Source organism: Erythrolamprus reginae, chromosome 1 (genome assembly GCF_031021105.1).
Source record: "Erythrolamprus reginae isolate rEryReg1 chromosome 1, rEryReg1.hap1, whole genome shotgun sequence".
Taxonomy (NCBI): domain Eukaryota; kingdom Metazoa; phylum Chordata; class Lepidosauria; order Squamata; family Dipsadidae; genus Erythrolamprus; species Erythrolamprus reginae.
This window is the reverse complement of record NC_091950.1, coordinates 386,563,624-386,581,553: the sequence shown is the minus strand read 5'-3', so window position 1 is coordinate 386,581,553 and position 17,930 is coordinate 386,563,624. Positions and strand designations below refer to the sequence as shown.

The 17,930-nt window shown below is 40.5% G+C and overlaps 1 long non-coding RNA gene across 2 annotated transcripts; it reads left to right on the top strand.

Moving 5' to 3' along the window:
• Positions 1-3,602: 3,602 nt before the first annotated feature.
• On the top strand, positions 3,603-16,881 carry LOC139157731 (uncharacterized). Of its 2 annotated transcripts, none has more exons than XR_011557546.1 (4): positions 3,603-3,847; positions 5,390-5,578; positions 7,655-7,778; positions 16,696-16,881. It is a non-coding gene; the product is annotated as an uncharacterized lncRNA (long non-coding RNA). The 2 variants fall into 2 exon arrangements; XR_011557545.1 differs by having other exon boundaries at positions 5,356-5,578.
• The last annotated feature ends 1,049 nt before the right edge of the window (positions 16,882-17,930 follow it).

The following is a 17,930-nucleotide window of genomic DNA, read 5'->3' as shown; positions in this document are numbered from 1 at the left end:
TCCTCTATTCCTCTACACTGAGAAGAGAATGAGTCACCCTAAAGAGGTGACTCTGCTGAGGGCCTAGATAATCAGCTTCATCCAAGGATCATTGGAGTTAAAGTACCACCACTTTCTCAACAACCTTCCCTAAAAAGGGAAAGTTGGAGATAGGATGATAGTTGTTTAAAGTAAACAGATCCAGGGAAGACTTCTTGAGGAGGGGATGCACTACTGCCTCCTTTAACAGAGATGGGAAGGACCCCTCCACCAAGAAAGCGTTGATAACCACCTGGATCAAACCTCTTGTCATCTCCCTACTGGTAGAAACCAGCCAGGAGGCACACAGGTCTGATAAGTAGGTGGCGGACCTTACAGCTCCCATGGCCTTGTCCACTCAGGCATTACCAGGTCAAACTCCTCCCACACAACATGACTAAGATGGGCCCCAGGCATCTCGACTGACTCCTTATCAGTCAACACTGCATTCTAGTCAGAGTCTAGGTCAGTGATGGTGAACCTTTTTTTCCTTGGGTGCCGAAAGAGTGTGCATGTGCATTATCGTGCATGCTTGAGTGCTCACACTAGACTATTATAGACTATTATAGACAGCAAATTACAGTGAAACTTTCAGAAAAATACAAATTCTGAAAGAGCTGAGGTGGCACAGTGGTTAGAATGCAGCATTGCAGGCTACTTCAGCTAAGAGCAGACTAGATGGATCATGAGGTCTTTTTCTGCCGTCAGTCTTCTATGTTTCTATCTGAAAAACAGATGAATTTTCGAAGTGCACAGAGGAGCATTTCTAGTTTTCAAGTCTAGAAACTCAAAACAAAAATGTATTAATATTTATCCATTCAGATATTGTCACATACAAGATAACATTCATGACAATGCTGGCATTCCAGGTCATTAAATGCAATACACACGGGTACAACTACAGAAAACATAAAACACATTAAAAAAAACACCAAATGTAAATGGTATTTGAGTTAAACTTTTCAGAAATTACTCTTTAAATAAAAACTGTATCCATTTGGGATACCACATGGGATATTTTGAAAGCTCAAAAGCTCAAAAGAGATTTTCCGCCCCGAGTCTACGGAGAGGGGCGGCATACAAATCTAATAAATAATAATAATAATAATAATTTTCATAGGAATCTATGGAAGATTCTGGGCTTGATTCCTTGCTATGCTAGCCCATTAAATGTTCATCCTATTCAAAGACCTGATGATAATCCTTTGGTTCTCTGATTATACATGGGAACAGCAAATGGCATAACCACTTTCCTCATATTCAACCAGTCCAAAGACCATTTGAACAACTTGAGCATATTACCTCCTACCCCTCCGGTCAATTGCAGTTGGTGCAGCTAGGGCAGAGGTCAGCTCCTACACCACTCCTGTGTGAGGTACCTCAGGGGTCAGTTCTCTCCCCACTACTGTTTAATATCTACAAGAAACTGCTGGATGAGATCACCTGCCACCACAGGGTGAGCTTCCATCAGTACACTGATGATACTCAGCTGTACATCTTCACCCTGTGCCAATTCAGTGAAGCAGTTAAAGTAATGTGCTGGTGCCTGGAGGCTGTTACGGTCTGGATGGATGTCAACAGGCTCAGGCTCAAACCCGACAAGACAGAGTGGCTGTGGGTTCTGCCTCCCAAGGGCAATTCCATCTTTGACCCCCTCAGAGAGGATCCACAACTTGGGCACCCTCCTTGATCCACAGCTGACCTTAGAACATCTGTCAGCTGTGGCAAGGGAGTTATTCATCCAGGTTTGCCTGGTGCACCAGTTGTGGCCCTACCTGGAGAGGGAGTCTCTACTCACAGTCACTCATGCTCTTATCACCTTGAGGTTTGACTACTGCAATGCTCTCTACATTGCAGCACCTTTGAAGAGCGTTTGGAGACTTCAGTTAGTCCAGAACGCAGCCGTGCAAGCCGTTATGGTTCTCATTTCTAAATCTGCAATTCTTATTTCTTTTCTTTAAAAAATTCTACAGGCCGCGCCAAGGTCGTCCTGTATAAAGTATCAGGATGCTTTAGGATATCTAGGATATCTAGGATCAGGATATCTAGATACACCCATATTATTCCAACCCTCTGTGTGCTGCAACTGGCTTTTGACTGATCTCTGAGTGCAATTCTGGTCCTAAGCCTTACATGGCTTAGGATCAGATTACTTACAGGACCGTCTTCTGCCTCACACATCACAGTGACCGGTCAGATCCCACAGAGTTGGCTTCCTCTGGGTCCTGTCAGCAAATAATACCAGCTGGTGGGACCACAGAGGAGGGCTTCTCTGTGGTGGCTCCTGCACTCTGGAGGCTACTGAATTTTGACACCCTCTTCCACCTCTTGACGAATGAATGATGGATGAATGTTTTTTTACTGTGGGTTTTTAAAACTTGAATATTTTTATTATTGTTCGCCGCACTGAGTCCATAGGAGAAGGGCAGCATACAAATATGAATGAATGAATGAAGACAGGGGTTGAGGGTTTCTTTCTACATGGAGATGCCAGAAAAAAATATGTGCATGTGTGTGTGTGGGGGGGGATGTAGGCATGGGCATGCATGCTACCATACCCACACACACCCTTTTGGCACACAAACTAAAAAAAGGTTCACCATCACTGGTCTACGGAGAGGGGCGGCATACAAATCCAATAAATAAATAAATAAATGAATGAATGAATGAATGAATGAATGAATGAATAAGGTCTCCTGCTTGAGCAGGGGGTTGGACTAGATGGCCTACAAGGTTCCTTACAACAACAACAACAACAACAACAACAACAACAACAACAACAACAAAATAAATAAATAAGTAAGTAAGGAAGGAAGGAAGGAAGGAAGGAAGGAAGGAAGGAAGGAAGGAAGGAAGGAAGGAAGGAAGAAAACATTTCTCCAATTCTTTGCCATTTTTGTAGGTCAGGCATACTTGCACAGAAATACATAGCAAATAGTGTATTTATTCTGTGCTGTTTGCTGTTTGGCTAGAACATAACACTTCTTTTAAAATAATTGTTCAATGGATGGTTTCTCTCCTTCCATTTTTTTATGCTTGTAGCAAGAACCTTTTTTTCAATCAATGACATTATTTCCCTTACTAATTGTAATTCTATTTGTTTGTTTGTTTTGTCAAGTACATATTGGTGGTATACACAGATATAATAATGTGTTAAATGTTTTTAGCTGGAATTTTAAAATTAAGGGAGACTAGGATAGATCCATTTCGGCCTTATATAATAATATTTATATACATGATACTAGTAAAAGAGAAACATTAGGACAGGGGATGGAAGGCACTCTGGTGCACTTATGCACGCCCCTTACTTACCTCTTAGGAATCAGGAGAGGTCAACAGTGGAGACTCTAAAGGTAAAGTTTTGGGGGTTAGGTGATGATACTACAGAGTCTGGTAATGAATTCCATGCATCAACTACTGGGCTACTAAAGTCATATTTCCTGCAGTTGAGTTTAGAGAGATTTACTTTAAGTAAATACTTTAAGAACATATTGGGAATAAATGCTACTTTTGGGAATCAATAAAATATATCACACATGAAAAAATATATGAATAAGTTAATAACTCTAGAACAATATAATTTTATAGAACATTAATACCAGAATTTTCAAAATTATTTTACTGCTGACATGGTTCTCTCTCATTTATAAATCTGAAATTCTTGTTTCTTTTAAATAAATGTCTGTAGGCCCCCAGCAGTCCATTTTCAGTATTAGGAAAACTCTGAAGAGTCTGAAGAATTCTGAAGAAGATATTAAAAGATAATGGCTGGAAGGGTGCAGGCAATTATCCTTTTGATCTGTATATTAAAGCATTATACTAGCAATTGGTAATTCATAATTATTATACTCCTTTACTGGCAATAAATACTAATTAAAAAAAGTTAATCAAAAGATTAATAACATTACGAATGTATAATTTCCATGTGATTAGGTGGAAATTACCTAGAAATTACTTAGTATTAACTTGAGTACTGCAAGTACCTCACACTCTTTTTTTTAAAGAAAAAAATAAGCTTTATTAAACAATTAAAATAAACAAAAAAAAGTCTATTTGTTTAACTTTGACTGAGTTGGATACAATTGTTCCGTACGGGGAAATGATAGCAGATGAATTTCCTAAGTGCATTAGAGGAGCATTTCTAGTTTTCAAGTCTAGAAATTGAGAACAAATTTAGATGATTATTGATATTCATTAGTTCAGCCATTCGGATAGTGTCACGTACAAACGCATGATGTTCGTCCTTTGTGTTCGAGGGCCTTGACATCTAATGGGTTATGGGATGTACATGATTTGTCCGCAGGTAGCTGGTAAGGCCTATACAGGCACGAAATGTTCTGTCACATTTTAGGCAGACGTGTGGGCACCACTGTCACAGCATTCTCATTTGCAACCCTGGCTTTGTGTAGTGCTCACTTCTTTACTGCTCTGAATATGCCATGTTGGTTGATCTTGTGCCGGGGTTTTCCAGGAGGTGGTGTCGAGGAGATGCCAGACACCCTAACCCTAACCCAAGCACTTGATGCGACTGACGTCAAGTTGGCCACCTTTAAGCCAGTCACATGACCTTTTAGCCACCCCACTCACATGATTGTCAAGCCACTCCCACCTGGCCACATGTCCAGCAAGCCACACCTACAAAATAAGCCATGCCCACAGAGTGGTCGTAAAATGTTTTGCAGCCCTTCACTGCCCCCGGGTTAGGGGTGCAAGGGTATTCAAATTTGGCAAGCTTAAGACTTGTGGACTTCAACTCCCGTTGTTGAGCTAGCATGACTGGGAGCAGAATTCTGGGAGTTGAAGTCCACAAGTGTTAAAGCTGTCAAGTTTGAAGTTTATAAAAAGTGTACATGGTTGTAAAAAGTATTCTGCTACACTGGTATTTTATTAAAAAATATATCACTACACCATTTGGTTCAGAATATTTTTTTCCTTGTACTCCCCCTCTAAAATTTAGATGCGTCTTATAAGTCCGGTGTGTCTTATACTCTAAAAAATAGCGTAATCTTCGGCCTAAAATATGAATTTATTAAATGAATAAGATTAAAAGAGTTGGAGATCAGTTAGGAAGTTCATTCTTAATATTATAGTATTTAAATAACTAAATGGTATTGTATGTGAGAAAAATATAAACTTTTTAGTATTAGCTTTATAACATTAAAACTAATTTAACATTTTTCATGTTATGCTCTTTGTACTGAAGCTCCCTCTTGTGGCTGAGGGAGAGGGAAATAAATCAAAATAAACAATAGCTGCATTAGCTAGGCTAAATTAGATACTTAATTAGCCTTAAAAAGAGGCAGCTATTTTTAACTGCCTACTACTCTCCTTTCCTAGAATTCTTGCTGGCTTCCTCATGTCATTTCTCCAGGTTGCCAATAATTCAGTCACCTTTGACCCTTGTGCTCCTTAAAGCTGCATAAATAGCCTCAGTAAAGAACTGCTCAATACCACTTGATCCAACTTAGAAACTTGTGCCTCTTGAACTGGTTGCTCTGAGCTTCAGCCATGAAGGCTCTTCTCCTCCTTGTTGCCATCTTCTTGTTTTTCCACCAAACAGGTAAGGAGAGACCTAAAATAACCTAGGTGAACTAGGTGAGGTATATTTCAGATTAATCTCAAATACTTTTCATAATGATTCTGTACATGTTTTATTTTTATTTTTGGTATTGATCACCTGAAGTCAAAGAGCGTTAGGGGTACAGTAATCCCTCGCTACTTCACGGTTCATCTTTTGCGGATTCGCTGTTTCATTTTTCAAAGGGGGCTTAAATCCATTAAATCCATTAAAAATTTAAATCCATTAAAATTCATAAAATTCTTCTACAGTACTACTGTACTCTATTAAAGAAACTGGTAGGATATCATCTGAGAAACATTATAGAATGACTGTTTAATGCAAAGGGTGGGTGTTAAAAGTCCAAATACTCTTTAAATACATTAAAAAATATATTTCGTCTACTTCACGGAAATTTGTTTTTCACCAGTGGTCTTGGAACACATCTCCCATGAAAAACGAGGGATCACTGTATTTCAGACTACAAATTTCCACCCCATTTCCCCCACAAGTAATGTCTCAGGGAGATCATATCTACCTGCCTTGTATAATAATGCCATGTCTCATCTTAGCAGTTTGCCTTTTTTTTAAAAAGAGTCATTTTTCTTTTCCTCCCATCATATCTGAGAGAGATACTGTTGGAAACATAATAAATAAGATAAAATAATATCTTATTTTGTGAGTGTATCTTCAGTCTTTATTTGTCCTGCATAATAACAAAATTGACTTGATTTATTGGATGTGCTGAACACATTAAAATAAAGCATTGATATATCCTGAAAACTTGTATTTTAAACATTATTATATCTATGGGAAGACTTATTTCCATGAGTCTTGAAGACTTAGGGCTTGGAAAACATTCTTGTTTGCAGAAAGTAACAATGAAAGAGTTTGCAAGCGGGTAAGAGCTGGGAACATCATTAGCACCTGGTTATGGCTAGAAACAAATATTTGGAACAAATGGAGAATGAAAAAAAAAATCAAAGACAGGGTTTGGAAAACATTCTTCAAAAAGAGTAACAATCTAAGAGCTTGCAAGCTGGTAAGAGCTAGGAACATTGTTAGTACCTGGTTAGGGCTGGAAATAAACTTACTCAGAGCAAGTTAGAGCAGTGAAAAAACCCCTGCAAAGGGCTTGGGAAACATTATTCGCAGAGAGAAACAGTGAAAGACACTGCAAGGTAAGAGCTGGGAAGATCGTTAGCAGCTAGTTAGGGCTGGAAAAAAAGTTACTTTCAGAGTATAAGATGCACCGAAATTATCAGCCTCTTTTAGAGACGAAAAGGGTGCATCTTATACACCGAAAAATACAGTATTTCTTCTAGCAATCTTAATATTGTATGATGTACTCTGTATATATAATGTACCCTGCATTGACTTGCTAGCCTGTCAAATGAGCACTATTGCCTAGTAGTTTGAATATTATTTGACATTGTCCTTTGAGATTGGAATGTAAACTGACCTTTTCCAATCCTGTGCCCATTGTTAACTATTCCAAATTTGTTGGAATACTGGAGTGCTGGACTGAAGCACTTTAATAGCATAATGTTTTAGGATTTTAAATAGCTGAGCCCATATATTATCATCTCCACTAGCAGTTTCTATCTAATCGTCCAATTTTCATAGGTGAGAATGGGCTTGAATCTAGTTCTAGTTCATACACTTCCTAAGACAGAATCAGCACCCTAATAAACATCTTATTATTATTGGCTTGTTGAATAGTCAGCTGGATGTTTAGACTAGATTTGACACTTTTATCTACCTAACAAATCCTTCCCAATGAATGGAGATTGACAGATATTCTCCAATGTTATTAAAGGTTTTGTTGCTAGATTGAATCTGTTCCAAGTAAAGCTGCCTTACACTATAATATTGATTGATAGGGATTTTTTTTAATGCCAAAAGTGTTCAAATAGTTTTAATAAATATTTTGCACTGCTTCTTATTATTATTATTTGTAAAATGAATGTAAGTCATGAAACATGTAAGATTTATGGAAATAATAAAATATAATTGGTACTAATACATATCGATTCTAAAATGCCAATGGTATTCCCCCCACCCCCATTTTTTATGCAGCAGCCGGCCAAGAAAACCTTGCTGGAATTGATTGTCCCATAGATATTGGCCACTGTGTTCCGAAGTGTAAACCCATTCGTGTTACATCATACAGGTGTCCTTCTGGTGGGACTTGCTGTAAATGGTAACATTCTATTATGCTTTATCAAATGAAGCAATGTCTTTTATTTACAATTTTTTATTGAATAAATATTTTTGTAGGTTTAAAAACTATGGAAACATAAACCTAGGAAAGATCTTTGAAAAACCATGAAAAATTAAAAGGAGACATTTAAAGAAGTAATCTTTGATATTTCTTGCAGCAGTACAAATGCAACCGTTTTAATTGCCAGGAAACATTTTTAATTTAAATACTACTAAAATCACTTTGAATTTTTCTTTTTCTTAAGATGCATATGTCTCTGATGTAATGGTGTTGAGAAAGTCTTTAAGAATCTACTTATTTTCCGTGTGTGTGTGTGTGTGTGTGTGTGTGTGTGTGTGTGTCTTGAACCCTTGGGATTCTATGTTTTGTACTTAGTATCTCCACATATAATGTATTTTTTGGAATACAAGATACACCAGTATATAAGACACACCTAGATTTTAGAGGTGGAAAACAAGGAAAAAAGTATTCTGAACCAAATGGTGCAGTAATATATTATTTAATAAAATACCAGTATAGCAGAATAATTTTTACAAACATGTATACTTTATACAATCATGGACACGTTGTACAAACTTCAAACTTGGCAAGTTTAAGACTAGTGGACTTCAACTCCCAGAATTCCTCCTCCAATTATGCTAGCTCAGGAATGGGAATTGAAGTCCACAAGTCTTAAAGCTGTCAAGTTTCCTTTCTGTGAGGGGTCATTTCTGCAGCTGCTGAAGGAAGTGGTTGTGTGATCCCTCCTCAAGAACCACCATAAAATGGTGCCTCACACTCCCAACCTCTCCAGCCATTGCAGAAGAATACAATGGTCAATGGTATTGAAGGCCACTGAGAGGTCAAGAAGCATCAGGATAGAGGAATGACCCCTATCACAGGCCTGCCAGAGATCATCCATCAGCATGATCAAAGCAGTTTCTGTGCTTTGACTGGTCCTAAAGCTAGACTGAAAAGGTCCAGATAATCGGCTTCATCCAAGGACCTCCAGAGCTGGAGTGCCACAATATTCTCAACAAATTACCCCTCACTTAAGGAAGCATTAATCAATGCCTGGATCCAGCCATTTGTCATCTTCTGGCTGTCCGCAACCAACCAGGAGGGGCACGGGTCCAGTAAATAGGTGGAGGAACTTACAGCTCCTATGACCTTGTCCACTTCATCAGGAGTTACCAGATCAAACTCATCCCAAATAACAGGACTAAGCTTGACCCTATTGCCTCAGTCTGAATTGCCCAATTGGAGTCAAGATCATTCTGAATCTGAGTGACTTTATCTGCAAGAAAATGAACAAATTCCTGAGCTCTACCCTGCAATGGGTCCACCTCTCCCTCCCTATTCAGAAGGGAATGGGTTTACCCTAAACAGGACCAGGACCTGATTACATATGACACCAGCTACAAGGGATGAGACCGAGGGTCCAGAACAAGGAATTGCTTTCAAGCAGCGAGTCCTCATTCCCCAAGAGTGACCTTCCCCTCGGCTCCTGCCAAACCTGCCCTCCCAGTAATGACCATGATGTCCCAGCTCTTCACTCCAACTTCGCTTGCCTCCCTTTCTCTAGGCAGGCCTGCCATTCCATACACATCAGTCTCGGGGATACAGCTGGGTCCCTGCCCCCCCACAGTTGACACATATGGTAGGTGAGGCACCAGCCTTCACCTCCATTCTGACTAACCAATCATCCCCCTCCTTGCTTACTAACACCATTCACACCATTCCATCCACCCTCCTTATCTAATTAAAATGGTTAAATCCTCTCCCTCCCACGGCTCACAATTTCCACCCCAACAGATCCTTCCCATGCACAGGCAGCAATACAAATTACAAGATAGTATTGCAAGATGGTAAAAACACTGGGTTTGGGTAGCTGATTGCATAATAATTGGAGCAGTGTTCCTCAGTATCATACAGCTTGGAGGAGTCTATTTCTAAAGGTTGGTCCCCAAACAGGATAGTCCATATCCTAAGAAAGGTATAAAGATTGTCTCTATGTCTTATAATAGAGTTCAGGTTAAAAGGTCCAGTGATACAACTCACAGAGGAAAAGGTAGGCATGGTAGCAGTCTTTAAAATGCACAGTCTACATTTCAAGCCCAGTGTTAGCATCACAAATGTGAATCCCCTGGCCAAATTCAAAGGGGCTTCACACAGGAGACTCTTATGATCTACTCTCCTGTCAATTCTTATCACAACTGCATTCAAACAGTCCATAGACCGGGGCAGGCCTCGATGATGTGGATTTGTGCTATTCCAATGCCTGGGTGTGTACCTTGGCGACCCCAGCAGTCTTAGCATCTTCAACATCCTCTGACATCCAGCCATCTGCCTGGTCATCCTCCACATCCAGCCACTTTCCTCAATGTCCTAAAGCTCTCAGTGGTTGGCTGTCATCTTGCACCACCGAGTTCTAATACAGCCAGCCTTGCTATTCAACTCTGGCATTTGGAGTGGCCATCGCCATCTTAACCCACCCTCCGACACAGTCTCCATTTTTCAGCTCTTCAAACTACTCCAAATTCACTCCATCACATTCGTTCGCTGGCAGATTTTTACTCCACTGACAAAAGTAGAATCCTAACACACTTTAACTGGTCTTTAAACTGGTGGCAGCTCTCACCTGCCCATTCACTCCAGTTCACTATGTTCCTCTCGCTACCCAGTTCTGCCTCTACCAGCTCCTCCCACCAGTCAGCTAGGCAGAACCAGCACCATTCAATAGTGGAGTCTCCAGCTGTTCTCACCAGCTGGGGGGTGGTTAGCAGCCATTTTTACCAGTGGGGGTGTATGGGGGTGTGCCAGCTGCTCTCACCAGCTGGGGAGCCCACATCTGCTCCTTCTGTCTTGGTATAACTCTTCAACCACCACTGTCATTGCTGTCTTCTATCTCCCTCATCCCCGACTCCTACGGTGAGTGCCACCGAACCAAGCCAATGCTGGCTGCTTTCACTCACCGGCATAAGCGGTTTAGATTTAATTCAGGTGCTCAGCACAGGTCGAGGGCAGCTGCATTCATGAGACCAAGCATAGGTCTATTCAGGGGTCCTCAGCAGTTCACCTCTCCTTTTCTGCTGTTCTTTCTCATGTCCTTTTATCAGTTCAGCAATTCTCTCAGTAGTTCTTTCTGATGCTCCGTAACCTCTCGGCTTTGCAGACTTTTCTTGTTCAGGTTCTTCTCGGCTTTCTATTTTGCGCAGTCACAATGAATTAAACAATGAGTTCATTAACAATAACTCTTATTCTTCTCCTCATATTTTACTAAGAGTTTGTTCCCCTTTTTAGAATATTTTTTATTTCCTCCTTAAACACTATTAGAGAGCAGAAGTGTCTCTAGAATGTGATGATTTTACCAAAGTGACAAAGTAAACATGACAACAGAGCAATGTGAATGCTACCAATGTCATGAGGCATGTACAATAGAGGAACAGCTGATATGATAATAATATGATGTTCTTATTATTTTCCCTTCTTTTACCCCAACCCATCAGAGAACATCTCTAATAGAAAGTTGTATTGGCCTTTTGGTTGGTTGATTCTTTCTTACATTCCTGTTGAGCATTAATTTTTATAGTTTGAAATCACTTAGTGGGCTTTGGCACTTAGGTCATTTGATAGGAGTATTCCAAGATCTTTTACAGAGTGAGGATTGTCTGTAAGGCCTTCAGCTTGTATTTGGTGCTCTGATTCTTTTTGCCAATGTGTAGGACAGAGCATTTTTTGGTAGAGATTTGGAGTTGCCAGATGTTTGACTATTCTGACACAAAGTCAAGGTCTTTCTGGAGAGTAGCTATGTTATTGGTGGTGCTGAAAAGTTTTACATCATCGGCGAAGAGAACACAGTTGCTTGTAATGTAATTGAAAAGGTCATTTACGCCAGAAGAGACGTCTAGAGAAGTGATGGAGGAAGAGTAAGTCTGAATCCGATCGAACACTTGTAAGAGCACATGTTAAGACTTACAAAGTGGCGCTCAAGGCGGCAAGATGCGCGTATCATTACGCCTTGATTGCATCAGCGGAATCCCGCCCGGCCGCTCTGTTTAGGGTGACCCGCTCCCTTCTTAATCAGGGGGGAGTTGGGGAGCCCTTGCAGAGTAGTGCCGAGGATTTTAACACGTTTTTCGCTGATAAAATCGCTCGGATCCGAGCGGACCTCGACTCCAATTGGAATACAGAGTCGACTGACAACGAGTCAGTTGAGGTGACTGGGGCACGTACTTGTCCACCTGTCTGGGAAGAGTTTGATCTGGTGACACCTGATGAAGCGGACAAGGCCATTGGAGCTGTGAGTTCCGCCACCTGTTTACTGGATCTGTGTCCCTCCTGGCTGGTTTCGGCCAGCAGGGAGGTGACACGGAGCTGGGTCCAGGAGATTGTCAACGCTTCTTTGGGGAGGGGGTCCTTCCCGGATCCCTACAAGGAGGCACTTGTGCGCCCCCTCCTCAAGAAGCCTTCCCTGGACCCATCCATTCTCAACAACTATCGACCAGTCTCCAACCTTCCCTTTATGGGGAAGGTTGTTGAGAAGGTGGTGGCGCTCCAACTCCAGCGGTCCTTGGAAGAAGCCGATTATCTAGGTCCTCAGCAGTCAGGATTCAGGCCCGGGTACAGCACGGAAACTGCTTTGGTCGCGCTGATGGATGATCTCTGGCGGGCCCGGGACAGGGGTTTATCCTCTGTCCTGGTGCTTCTTGACCTCTCAGCGGCTTTCGATACCATCGACCATGGTATCCTTCTGCACCGGCTGGAGGGGTTGGGAGTGGGAGGCACTGTCCTTCAGTGGTTCTCTTCCTACCTCTCTGGTCGGTCGCAGTCGGTGTTAGTGGGGGGTCAGAGGTCGACCTCTAGGTTACTCCCTTGTGGGGTGCCTCAGGGGTCGGTCCTCTCCCCCCTACTATTTAATATCTACATGAAACCGCTGGGTGAGATCATCCAAGGGCATGGGGTGAGGTATCATCAGTATGCAGATGATACCCAGCTTTACATCTCCACCCCGTGTCCAGTCGGCGAAGCAGTGGAAGTGATGTGCCGGTGCCTGGAGGCTGTTGGGGTCTGGATTGGTGTCAACAGACTCAAGCTCAACCCGGATAAGATGGAGTGGCTGTGGGTTTTGCCTCCCAAGGACAATTCCATCTGTCCGTCCATCACCCTGGGGGGGGAGTCACTAACCCCCTCAGAGAGGGTTCGCAACTTGGGCGTCCTCCTCGATCCACAGCTCACATTAGAGAAACATCTTTCAGCTGTGGCGAGGGGGGCGTTTGCCCAGGTTCACCTGGTGCACCAGTTGCGGCCATATTTGGACCGGGAGTCACTGCTCACAGTCACTCATGCCCTCATCACCTCGAGGCTCGACTACTGTAATGCTCTCTACATGGGGCTACCTTTGAAAAGTGTTCGGAAACTTCAGATCATGCAGAATGCAGCTGCGAGAGCTATCATGGGCTTTCCTAAATTTGCCCATGTCACACCAACACTCCGCAGTCTGCATTGGTTGCCGATCAGTTTCCGGTCACAATTCAAAGTGTTGGTTATGACCTATAAAGCCCTTCATGGCACCGGACCAGAATATCTCCGGGACCGCCTTCTGCCGCACGAATCCCAGCGACCAGTTAGGTCCCACAGAGTTGGCCTTCTCCGGGTCCCGTCAACTAAACAATGTCGTTTGGTGGGACCCAGGGGAAGAGCCTTCTCTGTGGTGGCCCCGACCCTTTGGAATCAACTCCCCCCAGATATCAGAGTTGCCCCCACCCTCCTAGCCTTTCGTAAGCTCCTTAAAACCCACCTCTGTCGTCAGGCATGGGGGAATTGACATGTTCCTTCCCCCTAGGCTTATAAAATTTATGTATGGTATGCTAGTGTGTATGATTGGTTTTAACTTGTGGTGTTTTAAAATTAATTTAAATATTGGATTTGTTTACATTGTATGGCGATTGCTGTGAGCCGCCCCGAGTCTGCGGAGAGGGGCGGCATACAAATCTGATTAATAAATAAATAAATAAATTTATATAGAGTATGAAAAATGTTGGTCCTAGTATGCTGCCTTGGGGTATGCCGCTGTTAACCAGAACAGGATTAGATATGATGCTCCCTGTTTTGACAACTTGTTGTCTGTTTGATAGGAACGCAGTTATCCAGCCATGTAGGAATCCTGAGATAATAATAATTATTAATAATAATAATTTATTATATTTGTACGCTACCCCTCCCCGAGGACTTGGAGCGACTCGCAACAAAATACAACGTGACAAATCCAATATATTAAAAACACATTAAAAAGCATTATTAAAAACATACAACTCAGTCATACCATACATAAATCTACTGTACCTAAGGGGTAAATCTGTAGGATTTCAGTTTTGGAAGTAGTTTGTTACAAACCACGGAGTTGAAAGTTTTACAGAAGTCAATGTAAATTGCATCTATTGATTTGCTCTGATCGAGATGTGTAATCCATATATTCTTGCAGTGGAGGAGTTTTAGGTTACAAGATATATTTTTTTCTGACACAAATTGTTTGTTAGAGAAAAGATTGTTAATTGGTAGATGGTAATTAATTGGTTTATGATTGATTCCATGACTTTAATATAGAGTCATGGAGTAAAATATAATAATAATAATAATAAAATATAATAAAATAAAATATAATAAAATAAAATATAATAATAGTAATAGTAATAGTAGTAACAACAACAACAACATGGCATCAGAACAGATTACTTGAAGGACCGCCTCTTGTTGCATGAGTCTAAAGCAATCGCTTAGGTCCCACAGAGTCAGCCTTCTCTAGGTCCCATCAACTAGACAATGTTTCTTTGTGGGACCTAGGGGAAGAGCCTTCTTTGTGGGGGCTCTGGCCCTCTGGAATCTTCCCCCCCCCAGAGATTCACTCTGCCCCCACCCTCCTCATCTTCCACAAGAATCTGAAGATTCATTTAGGCCACCAGGCTTGGGGCTATTAGACTCTAGCCTCCTGACTGACAAATGCAATGTATGTTTGTTGTTGGAATTGGAATGATTGATTTTTAATGTTATGGGTTTTTTTAGATTAGCTAGTCTAAATTAATTGGATTTAGGATATTTGTAGTGTTTTCTTTTATATGTTGTAAGCCACCCCAAGTCCTCGGAGAGGGGCGGCATATAAATCAATCAAACAAACAAACAACAAAGTTGGAATTGACCTTGGTGGTCTTCTAGTCCAACCCCCTGCTTTGGTAGAAGACCCTACACTACTTCAGAGAAGAGGTTATCCAACATCTTCTTCAAAATTTCCAGTGTTGAAATATTCACAACTTCTAGAGGCAAGCCATTCAACTGATCAATTGTTCTGTCAGGAATTCTCTCCTTAGTTCTAAGTTAATTCTCTCCTTGTTTAGTTTCTTGTCCTACCCTGAGATGATTTGGAGAATAACTCAACTCCCTCTTCTTTGTGTCAACTCCTGAGATATTGGAACACTGCTATAACATCTCCCCTAGTCCCTTATTAAACTAGACATACCCAGTTCCTGCAACCATCCTTCATATTTTTTAGCTTTCAGTCCCCTAATAATCTTTTTTTGCTCTTCTCTGCACTCTTTCTAGAGTCTCAATCCTTCTTACATCATGGTGACCAAAACTGAACGCAGTATTACAAGTGTGGACTTACCAATGCATTAGATAGTGGTATTAATACTTCATGTGATCTTGATTCTATCCCTTCCTGAATGCAGCCTAGAACTGTGTTGGCTTTTTGGCAGCTGTTATACATGGCTGGCTCATATTTAAATGGTTGTCCATTAGGACTCCAAGATTCCTCTCACAGTTACAATGTACTGCATATACTATGGTATGCATTTTGTATTTGTTGCCTAAATGTAGAACTTTACCTTTTTCAGCATTGAATTTCATTTTTTTATAGCGCCCAATGTATCTTGAACCTATCTTCTGGAGAGTTGGCAATTCCCGCCAGTTTGGTGTCATCTGCAAATTTGATAAGTTCTCCATCTATCCCTTTGTCCAAGTCATTGATGTAGATACTGAAGAGTACTGGGCCTAAATCAGAGCCTTGGGGTACTCCACTGCATACTTCCCTCCATATAGATGCAGTTCCGTTGAGCACTATGCATTGAGTGCAGTTGGTTAGCCTATTTTGTATCCCTCTGATGGTGTTGCTCTCTAATCCATATCTTTCAACATTAGCTAGTAGTAGGTTATTGTCTATCTATCAAATGCTTTACTGAAATCCAAGTAAATTAAATCGGCAGCATACAAATTACGGAGAGGGGCGGCATACAAATCCAATAAATTATTATTATTATTCCTCTGGTCCACTAATTTTGTCACTTTGTCAAAGAATGCAATAAGATCAGTCTCAGATGATCTGTTTTTGACAAACCCATGTTGGCTTTTGATTATTACTTTGTTTACCTCTAGGTGTTCATTGATTTCTTGCTTGATTATCTTTTCCAGAATCTTCCCTGGTATTGAGGTCAGGCTGATAGGTTGATAGTTTCCTGGCTCTATTTTTCCCCTTTTTTGAAAATGGGAACTACATCATCTCTTTTCCAGTCTTCTGGCAGTTTCCCGGTCCTCCAGGATATTTGAAAGATATAGTTCAATGGTTCTGAGAGCTTGTCTAATAATAGTATGAACTATGTACTAATAATAGTAATTCTCTTGTATATCAGAACATATTCTGAATAAATGCTGCTTTTGGGGATGGGGGTAACTGAATCAATAAAACATAACAAATGAAAAAATATATACAAGTACATTAATAACTCCACAATAATATACTGATGTACACTTTTATAGAACATTGTCTATTAATACCAGTATTTTCAAAATTGATTTGCTGATGACTTATGGTTCTATCTTATTTCTAAATTTGCAATTCTTGCTTCTTTTAAATAAATGTCTATAGGTTTTTCTCTAATAGCATCGGATAAAATATCTGAAGAGTCTGAAGAGTTCTGAAGGTTTTGAAACATGGTGGCTGGAAGGTGTGCAAGCAATTATCCTGAGATACAAATATTTTGATTAAATATATAATCTGGAAAATATAATTGTTTCACCTGTTGATCTATATATTAAAGTTCTATAATAGCAACTGGCATTGGTAATTATTTTACTCCTTTACTGTATCAAACTGGGATTAAATACTAATTAGAAAAAGTTGACCAAACTGAGATTAATAACATGACAAATGTAGGAGGACTTCCAGTGGCAGAGCTGAGTGAGGTAGGAGGAAGAAGACTATCTCTGTCTTCCAAATCTGAACAGTTTGACATTTGGGGACTCTTCAAGATAAGGAAATTCTGGAGGACTTAGCAAAAGAAGAGGGGCACCCCAGGCAATGCTGAGGTGGAGGGAGGCTGCCCAGCAAGGCAAGGAGTTCCCTCCCTAATGCAACACCAAAATGCTTGTTTATGTTGTTTAACAAAACGTGTTGAATATTTTCACATTGTCAACAAGGAGAACATAATTAGTTATAATATGATCACCAAGATCGTTTCTGTAAAGAATGAATAGTGTTGGTTCTAGAATGCTGCCTGGAGGGGCACCACTGTTGACAGGTGCAGGATTTGATAGGGCACTTCCAATTTTAACCATTTGTTGTCTCCTTGACAAGAACACCATTATCAAATCGTTAAGATATGCTATAAGATTTTAGTTTACAAAGTAATTTATCCTGTACTACTGAATCAAAGGCTTTACAAAAGTCTATGTAAATTGCATCTATTGTTTTACCTTGATAGAGTTGTGAAGTCCATTTATTTTTGTAGTGTAGGAGTTGCAGGTTAGTGGATAATTTTTTATCTACCAAACTTTTTATAACTTTTAAAGGAAAACACATGAAAAATACTACAGACAGGATATAAAAAGTATAGTAGGCAACTACAATGGTATAGTAGATAAGAAAAAAGATCACATCGGGGATAAAAAGAAACAAATTTTAAAAACTACAAACAAATTTAAAAAACATGTTTCGATATGATAGAAGAAGTAAATCTTATAGACCTTTGGAGAACACTATATCCAACAGAAAGACAGTCCACTTTCTATTGCCATCCACATAAATGATATACAAGAATAGACATGGCTTGGTTATCCCGTAAATTGACTAACCATATATAAAAAATAGAAATTACCCCAAAC